This window comes from Camelus dromedarius, chromosome 10, assembly GCF_036321535.1.
Source record: "Camelus dromedarius isolate mCamDro1 chromosome 10, mCamDro1.pat, whole genome shotgun sequence".
In the NCBI taxonomy this organism is placed as follows: Eukaryota; Metazoa; Chordata; class Mammalia; order Artiodactyla; family Camelidae; genus Camelus; species Camelus dromedarius.
Genome location: NC_087445.1, coordinates 59,980,906 through 59,996,491, shown reverse-complemented (window position 1 = coordinate 59,996,491; position 15,586 = coordinate 59,980,906). Strand labels below are relative to the sequence as shown.

The 15,586-nt window shown below is 42.1% G+C and overlaps 1 pseudogene; it reads left to right on the top strand.

The window, feature by feature from the left end:
- LOC116152529 (small nuclear ribonucleoprotein E-like) lies at positions 1-14,192 on the top strand (annotated as a pseudogene).
- The last annotated feature ends 1,394 nt before the right edge of the window (positions 14,193-15,586 follow it).

Below are 15,586 nucleotides of genomic sequence, written 5' to 3'. Positions count from 1 at the left end.
ATGGCGCAGATCCCCTCACAGGTGGCCCCTCGAACGCCCATGACAGGCTCGTCTCCCTGCAGCGGGGAGAGATGCAGCCGGCAGCGGGCGCCTTGGGGTGGGCAGAGGCGCTGATGCTGGGGCCGCGCCCCGAGGAAGACCGCGGGAGGCCTGGCGCCGCCTGGTGGCGCATCGCGCGCACCGCAGCCGCCGCTGCCCGGGCTCTGCAGCCTGGGCTGAGTTCGGCACAAGGAAGCCACGGGCCACTTTGGGAGGCCTCTTCCCGAAAGCCTGGCGCTCACACTGGCTTCCTGGGATTCTGTGCGGGCCGGAGAAGCTACGTCAGCGCGGAGCATGGAGGGGAAGGCCGCACAACGGGGCTTTGGGGAGACGGGGAAGTACGAGGCTAAGGCCAGCCTCTGCAGGGAGGCTGGTGCAGACGCCTTTTAGAACCTGGGGATCAGGGAGGCCCCGGACCTCCCTGGTCTCCTGGAACACTCAGGAGTTGCAGAGCTTAGAATCAGGACCTCCAGGGGCCCGGTGTTGCAGAACCTGCAGACAGTGGGTGGTTGATTGTTCTCTGCTGCCTGCAGGTTTATTCGAGGTAGCCCCCCAAATGTTTGGGAACCAGGAACTTTGCCTACCAGAGCCCAGGGCCCACTCTGATAGGTCCAGAATCTGAATCTCAGAACCCGGGCCTGGTGGGGAACTAGCATCTGGCTGGAAGTGAGTGAATTGCTTTGGAGTCTTCCCATACACACGGCAACTCCAATGCCTTTAGGAACTAAGAAAGTACCCCCAACTCCTTGCGCCCCCATAGTAGCCCAGGGCCTCAGCCAGCCTCCTCTCTGAGGCCAGCGGGTCTGTGCAGTGTGGGTAGGTCATTAGTTCTGTCCTCCAAATATAGGCATTTACAACTCAACATCAGAAATGAAAATCAGGTTTATGAAAGTCAGAGGTTTTGTGTGAAAATGCTGACTTGAGAGTTATCTGCAGTTGTTAATAGCTTTCTCAATGTGTAATTGACAATCAACTGCACATATTTAAAGTATAAAATTTGATGTTTTTACTTGGATAGACCCATGAAAACATCACCACAGTCAAGAGAGTGAGGATCTTCATCATCCTCAAGAATTTTCTGTCCATTGGTGGTCCTTTCCTACCTGAGTGCCACCCAAGCCCCAGGCGACCACTGGTCCGCTTTGTCTGTAGAATTTGCATTTCTGGAGATTTATATAAATGCAGTCATCAGTTTGTGCTCTTTTTTGTTGTTCTACTTTCACTCAGCATAATTATTTTGAGATTCATTCATGTTGTGTTTATCAATAGTCTGGTCCTTTTGATTGCTGAATAGTGTTCTGTTGCACGGATTTACCGTAAGCTGTTTACCCATATTCATCTGTTGGTGGACATTTGGGTTGTTTTCTGGTTCTTGGCTATTACGAATAACTACTGTGAGCATTCATTTACAAATCCCTTTATGGACACATGTTAACATTTCTCTGGGGTTATACCTAGGAATGGAATGGCTGGGTCATATAGTAGGTATATGTTTAATTTAAGAGGCTGACAGATATTTCTAGAGTGGTTGTACCATTTTATATTTCCTCAGCAGCGTATGAGAGTTCCAGTTCCTCCATATCCTCACCAGCTCTTGGAATTTTAAGTAGAAAAAAATTGCAGTGTGTTACAAAGAAAACTTCCCAATGGTTTCCTAAAATCCAAGTAAAACACATGAAGTGCTTATACAAAATAAACAGTAAACTGTAATGTTGAGACATAAAAAGCTTAAGACATTGCTTTTTCATCACCAAAAACTAACAGGGTTGCCTTGTGTTCAGTAAGTCTGTCATACTTTTCTTAGAACCTCAGAGATGCACATCACTTTTGTTGATGATTTTGAAGTTCTACCAGTTGTATGTGGAATATAATCTAAGCTTTCCCCAGATTGTTAAAAATGTCACACTATATTTTTTGAATGTAAATATAGGTTTCCCTGCCAAAGAACTGTCCCCCAAAACCATTCTATTGAGAGATACAAGTATTCCATTAAGATTAGGGTATTAAAAACTGAAAGACTGGGAAAACATTCTAAAGCATATGCCTTTATTTCTGCTTTTCCCCAGCAACGGCACACAATCCCACCCACCCTCCCCCACCTCCGCCTTGGAGTTGAGTGTGACCATGTGACTTGTTTGGCCAGTAACATGTTGGTAGAAGTGATGTGTGTCATTCCATGGCAGGAATTTTGAGAGCCAGTATGCAATTTATCCATCTCTCTTCCCTTTGCCACGTTGCCAGCCCCCAGTGGCTACTCCGTCTGCCTGATCTCAGAGAATGATGATCCAAAGCCCAGCGTCCTCAGCCAGCTTGTGATGGGCAGTTTGGTTTGAGAAAGAAACCTTTATGGCGTTAAGCCACTGAAATTTGAAGGTTGTTACCACAGTATAAAATGACTATCCTGCTGAGTACATGGAGTCAATTTTGGACACTCGAGTTTTGCTAGGAAAGCAAAATTCCTCTAGGTGTTCAAGTTTATTGCCGTAGAGTTATACCTGATGGCCTCATGTATACGTCTCATCTCTTCTAATTATGTTATGAGGTATGTTGCTTTTCTGATTCTCAATCGTATTTTTACTGAACATCTGAATCAACCTTACCAGGGGTTGAGATACTTCACTGCTCTTTTCAAAGAGCCAGTTTTTGGTTTTATTCAACTTTGTTTTTTTCTAGTTCATTACTTTCAACTTTTATATGAAGGGGAGATATCATGAACTCAAAACCAGACTGCGCAGGCCTGAATCACAGCTTTGTCAGAGTCTGGGTATGTGATCTGGAACAAGTTTATTTCCCCTGTGCGTGTGTCCTCATCTGTATAATGGGATAATAAAAACACCTACATCATTTGTTTTTTGCGAGGATTAACACATGAAAAACTGTGCCTGGCCTTTGTAGGTGTTCAATGGTATTACTATTTGTTTGTTTTGTTCTCCTCAAAATATTGAGATTAACATTTGGCTCATTTCTTTTCAGTCTTTAATATTTTCAAGGCATTTACAGTTAACATATGCTCTCAGATTTCAGCTTAAATCGTGTCACTTTTTGGAAATGTTCCCTTTTCATTCTAGATTAATTTCATAAATAAGTAAAGTTGATTGGGGTCAATCAAATAGGAAATCAAAATTTCAATTCAAATTAAGAAATTGTCACTTTTATTTCTAATTTGATTTATCAGCAAAGAACCTTGAAATTTTTAAGTGGCTAAATATATATCCTGTTTTATATGTTCCACAGACTGGATGTGCTCTGTAGAGTTGATCCCCAGAGGGCTATTATATTATTGCAAGTTGCTTTATTCTTTTTTTTTTCCCTACTAGATAGCCTGAATATTTAAGAGCTATTTAACAATCCTATTAAAATTTTTCTTATCAAGTTTCCTTTGTGTTTTGGGAGAGTCTTGTTTTTACAGTTGGCTAAATGTAGGCCAAGTTTGACTACCATATTCCCTATGTAAACTGCAAGTAATCATATTAAAATCCCTGTTTGTCCTGTTACTGCTTTAACAATCTCAGCCTTAAACACCTATTTGTCTAATAATAATAATTTGCCCCACCTGTTGTTCTTTAAAGTCCGCCTTTCATTGAGGCTGTCCTGGGTGCCTGCCCGGACCAAGACGGTGTTCCCTTAACCGCTCCCAGGTCTCTTCTGACCACCGCTGAGCCATAAACTGCTGTGTGTTAGGAGAGGCTAAGCTGACGTACAGCTTCCATGTAAGCGGTACAGCCCCGAAGAACAGTGTCCCTGGGAGGAGTTTGCAGTTTGGGGGAGGGCGAGGGGCTCCAAAGTATTATCTACATCAGTCAGGAAGCACAGGTTGACAATACCTAATACGGCCTCCCAGCCAACTGGTGAGCCTTCAAGTTCCCTGTTACGTCCATTTGGAGGGTCTGCCTGTGGACAGTCCATCTAGTTTGTCCCCAGCACTAGCTGGGTCGTATCTATCCACCTCAGATGGCCAGAACCTCCTGGCTGAGGATGGCGGAGTCAGTCTGTTAAATTTCTGCAGCAGTTTGGGAGAGACATAGCGTGGGTTTGGTTCCTGTAGGAAGGCTCCACGGAGGGTCTGAAAGACACATTAAGGCCCCTCCTTCCCCCACAGCTCCCAGGGGTGGCTTTGTCTCTCTTCCTTCTCCACAAAATCTTGGGTCTCATTCCAGTAGCACCTTTTATTCCCATCATCTCCTACTCACATCCAGCCCTTTCATCCAGAAGAATCAGGTGAGCAAGACAAGGGCATTTTATGAAACTTTAAAGTTGGAACCCCCTGGGCCTCCCTTTCCGTGTAGTCAGAGTAAGCCGATCAGTAACCTGAAGCAGTGTCAGTGGTGGGGCAGCCCCGACAGCCTCGGGGGGGTCGAAGGGCTGACAGAGTTGATCTGCTGGCAGAGGAAGGGGAAACACCCCTTATGATGTAGCCTCCCCAGGTATAGGAGGAACAGGTCAGCTTTGGGCGTCACATCAGGTTCAGATCAGCAGCTTGATTCCAGTTGGTCTCAGAACCAGCCATCCTATTCTCACCACCAAAACTTTTAAGAACTGCAAAGGGTCCGAGATTTTATCTTACTTGCAAACTGACAAGTTAAGTTGGCCACAGTTTTGTGGCTACTGGGCAAGACACAAGAGCCCTGCATCAAAGACAGAAGACATTACATGGCAGGTAGCCTGAGCCCCAGGTTTGCATAGGTTCCCTTTGCTTCCCAAGCCCCATGGGAGCAACGTGGAGCAGGTAGGTAGATGCCATACACAGAGTGGCTCTGTCACAAGGAACCCAAATGTCAGGAAATCCCACTTATTTAAAGGGGCAGCTAACAAAATGTCTGATTTCAACCACCTATCAAAATGTTTCCGTGGGAGTATTCAGGGAGAAACCCGCCTAGCATTCAGTGACTTAAAAATGAATTCTGGCAGGATGAGTAGTCCCTGCATTAAGGAGACCACTGTTTACCAGTTCCTACTGCCCTCGCCTACATCTGTGTGTTCTCAAACACCCACACTCAGGCTGGTCTGGCTGAAGTCTAGAACCCTACCTGGTGTCCAACGGCTTCGTCTTGTGGTTGAAGGGACTTTCTTCTTGTGAAGAGAATTCCATTTTCTGATGGCTGGACCCCTGACTTGCTCAATGCTGTGGGTGGAGCCTGTGGAAGCAAGTGTACATACAAGTGGAGAGAATATTCCTTCCCCTTTTTCTTAGCTGTTCTCCGCCCCCAGCCTCCAGTAGGATGAGCCCAGGGACCTACCTGGTCCAGGCATGATTGTGTTTGCCACATCCCTTCCACACGAAGATTTCATTTTTAGTTGTCTTCATGGTCCTAGTCCCCATAGGTATTAATTTTCTCAAAATCCAGGTTTGAGACCTTTGGGATCTGGGGTCTGTCAGGAAGGTCTGCTGGTTTGGTGAGAGTAGAAGAAATGAGGTACCATGGACCTGGTATTTTGGCTGAATTGAGTGGCATGAAAAGAAATTTCCTTGATGTTTAAAGGTCCAGACTCAGGCCTGTGTTTCATTCATTTTGCTTGAGAAGCTCTCAGAGGATTGAGGTTGTAGTCAGAAACAAGAGTTCGAAGCCAACTGGTGGAGAGTTAAGGAGAAAAGTAGATTATTACTAGGACAAATTCCACAATATAACTTAATGTCCCAGTGAAGTCCCTCCAAGACAATTTTTCCTGAGCAGAAGAGAACTTGTATATGTTATTCAATGACTGGAGTCAGTTCCATACACGGAAGAGCAGACCCACTACAAAGTGACGTCAAGTCTCCTACCCCAGGCTCTAGGCTCTGTTTCCCAGTTCATGTAAACCCTGCCCTGGAAGTGAAGGGGTGAAACTTAACTGCTGAATATTAGGGTGCAGTCATGCCTAATATGCTCACTCACTTAAAAAAAAATCTCCTTCATCCTGTCATCTTTTAAAGCTGCTGGTCAGCCAGACTTGATTCCCTCCAGGCTCTGGGTTTGCGGACAAAGGTTCTGTCTAATCAAGCCTCCTCTTCTGGAATCTTTTCGTACCTGATGGATTGGAAGCACCTGGAGCTGCGTACTAGCAATGCCTTGGAAGTCAGCACCATGTGTTTTACTTTGATATATGGCACTGTGTACGTTTAAGGTGTACAGAACAATGATCGACTTACATATATCATGAAATGTTGACTGCAGTAAGTTTAGTGAACAGCCATCATCTCATATAGATACAAAATTAAAGAAGAAAAAAAATTATTTCCTTATGATGAGAACTCAGGGTTTACTCTCTAAATAACTTTCGTATATAACATATAGCAGTGTTAATTATATTAATCATGTTGTACATTATATCCCTAGTACTTATTTATCTTATAACTAGAAATTTTTACTTTTTGACCACTTTTATTCAGTCTCCCCCATCCTCGCCAAGGTAGATTTTTAATAAGCATTGTGGGTTCTCGTCTTTGTGAGCGGTGATCACGTTGGGGTCACCAGTTGTGGGTTCTGTTCATTGTGGGTTTTGTCCAGCAAAAGTCCCACCATGGAAGAACAAAATTACTCAAGACTTTATCAGGTGACGAGAGAGGGACCCGGAGACCAACTCCCCGAGCTCCTCCCAAGCTCTTGTATTTATTGAGAATAGTCAAACAAAGAATCAAAGTAAAATTCGTCATAGGAATGAGTGAGGGGCATGGTGTACATGCGGGGGTGCAGGTGAGTATTTTCAGTTTATGAAAAACAGAAACATGATAATCTTAATTTATACTGAGAGAGAAGGTTACAATATTTTAGGATCCAGGAAGTATACAGTTGACAGTACAGTTACTTTAAACCTCAAACAATCATGAGCAAGGTTACAGTGTTCTGAACAATTGATAATGAAAATCAGACCACCACAGTCTCCATACAGTGATCAGAAATCGTCTAAGCATGCGAAGCAGCCCAGCTGTTCCCAGCTAAGGGCTAAGTCACAGTCTTCTGTGAGCAGTAGCAGCCTACACGATCCACCTGCGCCTGATAAGCAAAGCACGTCCTGCCAGTCAGGGCAGGGGACGAGTTACGGTTTTCCATAAGCACAAGCAGCCCTGAATCTATGACCTCGCACTAAGCAAAGCGAGCAAAGTGTGTCTCTGTTTTTTACGGCGAGGAGACAGATTGTAGCAGATTCCCGCTGGCAAAGCAGCTTCAAGGCAACTGAGCTAAATTCCACAGATAAAGTGGTGGCCGGTATTGAGAGTTCAGTCTTTTGTGCTTTTAGACATTTTGCTTTGAAGTAGCAGTGTAAAGACAAAAACAGAAAGCACTGGTTTGGATTATACATTTCTTATGTGCTTATATAAAGGTGAGAATACATGAAGGTGAGAATATGATTTGGTAAAAGCAATCATTACCATATCAAAGTTTGTTAACCCAAGTTTGCACTCCCACAAAGCAGTGTTGCCACAACTAATTAGGCACATGGGAGAAATAACAGTGGGGTAAACTTCAAATGGATCAGAGAGCTATATGTAAAGGAAAAAACAGAAGAAAACCTGAGGGAATTCCTTTACATTCTGGCACTAAGGAAAACTTGCCTAATTATGATTCAAAATACAACAGTGATAGAAAATATTGATAAAATTGACTAATAAAAATGAGACCACTTTCACATGGCAAAAAAATACTAAATGGAAAATCAAGGGATAAATGACAAACAGAAAAAAATTTAGAATCATATCGTAAAGTGTTAATGTCACTGATATAAAAAGATTTTATTTTTTTCTGTTTTTCTTAATTGAACTATAGTTGATTTACAATATTGTGTTAGTTTCAAGTGTACAACACATTGATTCAGTTACATATTTTTTTACAGATTATTTTCCATTATACGTTGTTACAAGATATTGAATATAGTTCCCTGTGGAAGTAAATCCTTGTGGCTTATCTATTTTATGTCTAGTAGTTTGTATCTGTTAATTCCATACTCCTAATTTATCCTTCCCTCTGTCCCTTTTTCCTTTGGAAACCATAAATTTGGTTTCTGTATCTGTAAGTCTGTTCCTGTTTTATATATAGATTCATTTGTATTAATTTTTAGATTCTACCTGTAAATGATACAATATAATATTTGTCTTTCTCTGTCTGGCTTGCTTTACTTAGTATGATATTCTCTAGGTCCGTCCATGTTGCTACAAATATTTCAATATTTGTAATATTTCATTCTTTTTATGTTTGAGTAATATTCCATTGTATATAAATGTACCACATCTTTTTAAACCAATTGTCTGTTGATGGTCACTTGAGTTGTTTCCATGTTTTGGTTATTACAGAAAGTGCTGTTATGAACTTTGGGATGCACGTATCTTTTCAAATTAGAGTTTTCATCTTTCCTGGATATGTGCCCAGGAGTGGGATTGCTGGATCATATAGTAACTCTATTTTTTGTTTCTAAGGAATCTCTATACTGTTTTCCACAGTGGTTGCACCAATTTACATTCCCAAGAACGGTGAAGGAAGATTCCCTTTTCTCTACAGTCTCTCCAGCATTTATTATTTGTAGATTTTTTTATGACAGCCATTCCGAGATATCGCCTTGGTTTGATTTGCATTTCGCTAATAATTAGTGATGTTGAGCATCTTTTCATGTGCCTGTTGGCCATCTGTATGTCTTCTTTGGAGAAATGTCTACTTAGGTCTTCTACCCATTTTTTTATTGGGTTGTTTTTTGATACTGAGTTGTATGCACTCTGTATATTTTGGAAATTAACCCCTTGTTAGTCGCATTTGCTTATATTTTCTCCCATTCTGTAGGTTGTCTTTTCGTATTTTATTGATGGCTTCCTTTGCTGTGGAAAAGCTTTTAACTTTGATTAGGTCCCATTTGTTTATTTTTGCTTTTATTTATTTTGTCTTGGGAGAACGACCTATGAAAATATTGCTATGATTTGTGTCAGAATGTTTTGCCTATGTTCTGTTCCAGGAGTTTTATGGTGTCAAGTCTCATATTTAGGTCTTTAAATCATTTTGAGTTCATTTTTTTGTATACAATATGAGAGAGTGTTCTAATTTCATTGATTTACACGTAGCTGTCCAGCTTTCCCAGCACCACTTGCTGAAGAGATTGTCTTTTATCCATTGTTTATTCCTGCCTCCTTTGTCACATACTAATTAACTGTAGGTGTCTGGGTTTATTTCTGGGCTCTCTACTCTGTTCCATTGGTCTATATGTCTGTTTTTTTGCCAATACCATGCTATTTTGATTACTGTAACTTTGTAGTCTTGTCTGAAGTCTGGAAGGGTTATGCCTCCAGCTTCATTCTTTTTCTTCAGTAATGCTTTGGCAATCCTGGGTCTTTTGTGGTCCCATATAAATTTTAGGATTATTTGTTCTAGTTCTGTAGAAAATGTCATGGGTATTAATAGGCATCTCATTAAATCTGTAGATTGCTTTGGGTAGTATGGCCATTTTTTTGGAGGGGGGAGGTAATTAGGTTTGTTTGTTTGTTTGTTTATATTTAATGGATGTACTGGGGATTGAACCCAGGACCTCGTGCATAGTAAGGAGGCACTCTACCACTGAGCTACAACCTCCCCCTTTATGGCCATTTTAACTATCTTAATTCTTCCAATTCAACAGCGTGGGATATCTTTCCATTTCTTTGAATCATCTTCAACTTGCTTAATTAATGTTTCATAGCTTTCAGAGTTTAGACCTTTCACCTCCTTGGTTAAGTTTATTCCTTGGTATTTTTTAATATGATTTTAAACAGGATTATTTTTTATTTTCTCTTTCTGATATTTCATTGTTAGGGTAAAGAAATGCAACAGATTTCTGTATATTAATCTTGTACCTTGCTATTTTGCTAATTCATTTATTAGTTACAATAGTTTTTGTGTGGAGTCTTTGGGGTTCTCTATATAGAGTATCATGTCATCTGCAAATAGTGTGTTTTACATCTTCCTTTCCAATTTGGACACTGTTTATTACTTTTTCTTGTCTGATTGCTGTGGCTGGGACTTCCAATGCTTTGTTGAATAGACATGGTGAGAGTGGGCCTTCTTGTCTCGTTCCTGAATTTAGTGGGAAGGCTTTCAGCTTTTCACTGTTGAGTATGATGTTAGTTGTGGGTTTGTCATAAATGGCTTTTATTATGTTGGGATATGTTCCCTCTATGTCCACTTTCTGGAGAATTATTATCCCAAAGATCTCATATGTTGCTTTTTTAAAAATTTGTTTTTCCACTGTTCTGATTGGGTGATTTCCATTATTCTGTCTTCCAGATCACTTACTCATTCTTCTGCATTATTTAGTCATTGCTTCTAGACTGGTTTTTTGCTTGGCAATTGAGTTGTCTAATTTTGATTGATTTCTCTTTATCGTCCTAGTTCTATGTTACAGTGGCCTGCATTCCTAGCGATAATCTTTCTTAATTCCTTTAGCATTTTTATCACCTCCTTTTGAACTTGGGGCCTAGTAGACTGGTGAGGCCTGTTTTATTGTTTGCTCTTTCAGGGGACTTCTCTTGTTCTTTTTGTTGGGAGTCATTCTTCTGCCTCTTCGTTTTACTTAACACTATCTCTATGACTTTAGGAGAAACAGTTCTGTGATGTTGAAGGGGTGTTTTTATGTGGGAGCATCCCTGTGTAGACTGCACTTCTGTTGCGAGGGCTGTTTTGGTTTTGGATGCCAGCCACGTCTTGCCTGAGTGTGCTGGCCATTGTCCCCTTGGTGGGGGGTGTGATTAGTATTGTGACGTCCATTGCTTGTGCTGGATTTCGGGTGGGGCCTCCTCTTTGCTCTGTGCTATCACAGCCCGTCAGGGGTAGGGTCTGCTCCCCAGGTGTTGGAGAAGACACTTTGAGGGTCAGGTTTGATAAGGCTCCACTGCCCTTAAGTGCATGCTCTGTCCCAAAGAGGTGAGTGCAACTCTGCCCAGAAGCAGCCCAAGGTCATGTCCCTTTCTCTGTTGTGTTCATCCCAGATCTAATGCTAGGCTGGTGCCGGGGGCCACGGCATTGTGGTTGTGCTGCCCTCTGGGACGTTGGTTGTCCTGGGGAGCAGCACTACCGATGCTCTCCCAAGACCAACTGCCCCAGATCTGGCTCCAAACTGTGGTGTGGGGTGGGCAAAAGCAGAGCATTCCCACTGGGCAAGGAACTGCTGTGTACTCCTCCCCAAGGGCTGTCCACCTGAGATACGGCTCTGTGAAGCCACCTGGTGTGCATGCTAATAAAGTCCTCTGTTGCTGGACCTGTCCCCACTATGCCAGCGATGACCATGGACTCGAATGGTGGACCCACATCCTGCTATATGGCCTCGTGACCTGCAATGTGCACTGGCAGTGGGCTCCGAGGCTCAGCCTGGCCCACATGCCCGGCCCTCCAGGCTGGCTCCGTGCGGCTGGACTGAGTCCTCTCCCACGGCCTGGCTCCCCGAGATTCAGTGCCTAGCCACTGCGTGTCCTAGCAGCCCTACCCAGCACGTGTTTTGGGGCTGGGAATTGTGGTGAGAAGCTGCCAATGCCAGTCTCTCTCTGCCCTGATTGCTAGCAAGCCAGCGTGTGTGCACTCCTGGAGAGCAGAGTCCAGGCCCCTCCAGCACCTCTGTCTGTCCCAGTGGACCTCTGAGAAGCAAGGGGTCCTGCCAGGGAGAGGGGCCACCTGTTGTGGACCTTTTCCCCTTTTCCTCCGTCCAGAGGCCCTGCTCCCTTTTTTCCTTCTTCCTACTCAGTTACGTGGGACTCTTTCTTGGAGCTTTGCTTGTATGAGAGATCTTCTTGCCAGTTTCCAGTTGGTTTTCTGTGAGAATTGTTCCACATATAGGTGTGTTTTTTTATGTGTTTGTTGGGGAAGGTGAGCTCCACAGCCTCCTACTCCATCATCTTGAACTACTGAGCCCTAAAAAGCTTTTAAAATTTGAGGGAAAATAAATCAATGACATGATAAGAAAAAATGGGGAAAATATAAACAGATCACGGAAGAACAAGTGCAAATAGCCCTTAAAGACCAAGAGATGCTCTACCTCACTCAGAAAAGGGATGCAAATTAAACTTGAGCTGGGATATAATTTCTTACCCATCACACTGGCAAAAATTCCAAGTTCTAATAACCGGCTCTGCTGCTGAGGCTGTGGGGACCAGCCCAAAAGCTGCTGGTGATCATCAGGGGGGCTTCCTGTTGCGCCATCTGTTGCAAACATCAATAAACAAGAGGATGTTCTTTTTCTTTAAAGTTGAAACACTTTACGAGGCTCTAGGAACTGGTGGAAAGGATTTGAGAATTTTCCCATCTTTAAATCACTGGCGATAACATGTCTATTAAGCTTTTCCGCCTAAAATTTTAATTACTTTCCTCTAGCTAAAAAGCATTGCCTAATTTATGATGTTTTCCATTGTGACATACCTCATTCTGTTAAGAAACTCACATGCATACACTCTATCGGCTATTAATTGTAATAACAAAGCTCCAATGATCTTTAAAAAAAATTTTTTTTTTCGCTAAGGAACACCAAAAGGAAGGATGACTGCGGTGGAGTGAAACATGAAAATCCACAAATGATTTGTCTAACATAAAGCTGTGCTTTTGGCTGCCACATGTTTTTGCCACTTAAAGGTGATTTAAGGGGCGCTGCGTCAAGATGACAAGGAAAGCCCAAAATCCATTAAAATACGATGGGTGCTTTAAAACCTTAAATAAGAATATTTGTCAGTGGGAATATTTTTCCAGCAACTCCACTTTATAGTTGCGGAACAACAACAAAAACATACTTTACAATGGTGACATCTAGCAGTCACTATCTTAACCAGGTAACTAAGGCATCTCCAGTAGTGGGACAATATGAGATTATGTGGCTCTTTGTGTGTTGCACCATGAAGTACACTGCATCACCTATGGAAAATTCTTCCCAAGAAAGTTTAGCTTGAAGTTAATCAAGCCTCTATCTCTAGTCTAACTTTACAGGAAATTCAAGGGACACAGGAACAGATTAAGTAGCACAGTGAAAAAACAGACAAATCTAGAAGGTGGGCATTTAAAAACAAAAAAGGCCTGTTTTTCAAAAAGCCAATATCATATTCCCAGGGGACTATTGATCACTGATCTGTTGCTTGAAGTTTCTAATTAGTCACTGCACAAAAAAAAAAAAAAAATGCCCTAAAATCTTACAGCTCATATTTGAAAGAACTTGTTAAAGTCTGTCACATTTGACAAAAGTCCTGGAAAGTTACAAGACGTTACCAGTGAGGTATGAAGTTGAAAGAGACTTTTCTAAACTAGCAATTAAATAATTATTGTCATGTCAAAAGGTGATCAAAGAGTGTGAAACAAACCTGAAGGGGGAAAAGGGCCACAGAGACAAGTTAGGCAGTTAATTAATAAAAGCATTTTATTTTTCTGAATTTCGTGATGTTTGAGGTGTATTTGAGCTTTGTGGAATTTGTACTTTGTTGTGATTTATTTTCTCATTCTTAATAAGTGCTTACTTCAATGTCTAATTTTGTTTGGGTAATTTAGGATTTTGTTAAGGAGGTCCCCCAAATTAACATTAGCTTCAGGCCCCACGAAATTTTGATTTCAATGTGATGCTAAACAAGTTGCTTCCTCTCTGAGCCTAGGAAGTGAAGAGGGTCTGTGGAGAAGTGGCAGTGATGATGCTGGGAAAGGAATAAAGGGTCTTGATGCTAAGGGACTTGAGGGCTTCTGTCCTGCAGAAAGCAGGGCGCCACAGAAGGGCTTCAGGCAGATCAGAACTTCTGTGAGCTGTAGAGGAGGCTCTAGAGTCAGAGAGACCTTCAATAACCCAGTGCCAGAGTCCAGGTGACAAAGCACAAGGACAGACTTTCGACAGCTGAGGATCCAGCCATGAGCTTACCCAGACTTCAGGAAAGACGGCGGCAAGAAGCCTTGCTTCAGAATATTCCCCTTTAGTGAGCTTCCACCGTGGCATTCCGTGGCCAGGGCCAGAAAGTGCAGAAGGCGATGGCGCAACCCATCAGCCTCATCTTCAGATACTTGCCAAATAGATCTCGGATTCAAGCATGGCTTTACGAGCAAGTAAATATGCGGATAGAGGGCTGAATCACTGGTTTTGATGAGTATACGAACCTGAAATTAGATGATGCAGAAGAGATTCATTCTAAAACAAAGTCAAGAAAACAACTGGGTGGGGTCATGCTAAAAGGAGATGATATTACTCTGTTCCAAAGTGTCTCCACTTAGAAATGATCCATGAAGTGAGAAGGCAATACAGTCTGTTTTTTCAGGTGTCCTTTGTTGGGATTGTAGTTCTCATTCATATTGTTTTGATCACCCTTGTGTTATTACCAGGTTTACAATAAATGCTGTGGGATTGTTTTTATTTAAAAAAAAAAAGAATATTTCCCTTTAAATGTTCATTTAGGCATCTACTTGGATTTTCTGTCCCCTTTAGAGATCTCTGTAGAAACCATTTATTATATGATTCTACAACTCAATCAGATTACTAACATAGTTTTTCCAACAGACTGTTTACACATGAGAGTTTACTTCATCTCACTTCTAAGCAATATTATAAAGGTGCCGTAGCTCAAGCATCAGACCACCTTTTGCCATAACACATAGCATAAAACTTTACAAAAAATTCACAGTATAACTTTTGTAAATCAAATTAGATCGTAATACGCAAATATGTTTCACACAATGGACAGGTGTTGCTACTCCCATGGTCAACCCGGGCCAACTCTATTTTATAAAACAAAAAATTATCTAGCAGTGTTGATTTGGAATGCCTGTTTGTTCTGAGGCTTCCCCAAATGGCCGCCATTTGTGACCAGAGGACGATAAGTCATTTAGTGTTTTCCTCAAACAAAGAGGAACAGACACCTTTCAATGGCCATCTTTCCCTCTGCTTACCAAATGGCTTTGCACTGGCAGGAACAGTCTAGGGTAGTGCAAATTATAAAAGACTGGCCTTCAGAGGATGATTCATTACACAGCAGTGTTAAGCACTGATTTGATTCAACAGCTAAGCTACTATGTCTCTGGCCTTTATTTACCAGGGGCCAGAATCCTTAAAGGTTTTAGTTACGTGTGAACAAATGAAGAAGATAAGAAATTCATGCACAGGAATGCTGAACTTGAGTAACTTTCTGTTGATTCTCAGATCATGTTCTTAAATGAAAAGACTTTTATACTAATTAACCTGGTAAATGATGCAGAAAGCAATTGTCCTCTTCGAATATTTGGTTGGACAATGAGCCTTTATGTCTAACAGAATTTGTGATGTGTAGTAATACATTGTGAAACGCTTAATCAGATGCCGTTTGAACTATGTAAACAAAGTCTAGGTTAATCAAAATGCTGGGAAAGTTTTCTATGGCTTTGTATGGGGGGAGCTTGAATGTTAATACATGTGTATTTTCCACTTTGAGTACATACCGCCCCCTAAAGAAAACAGATTCTTGTGGGACATTGAGCTGAAAACAGGCAAGGCTTGGGTGATACTCATGGCTGGTCAGGCTGAGCCCTCTGATCTAAGATCTCAAAAACATGTGAGGGTCAGGGGTGGCCACGGGTCAAGGAGGATTAGATCAGACGGTTACGCAAGGAGAGGGAGAGCAAGAACAAAGTCTCTG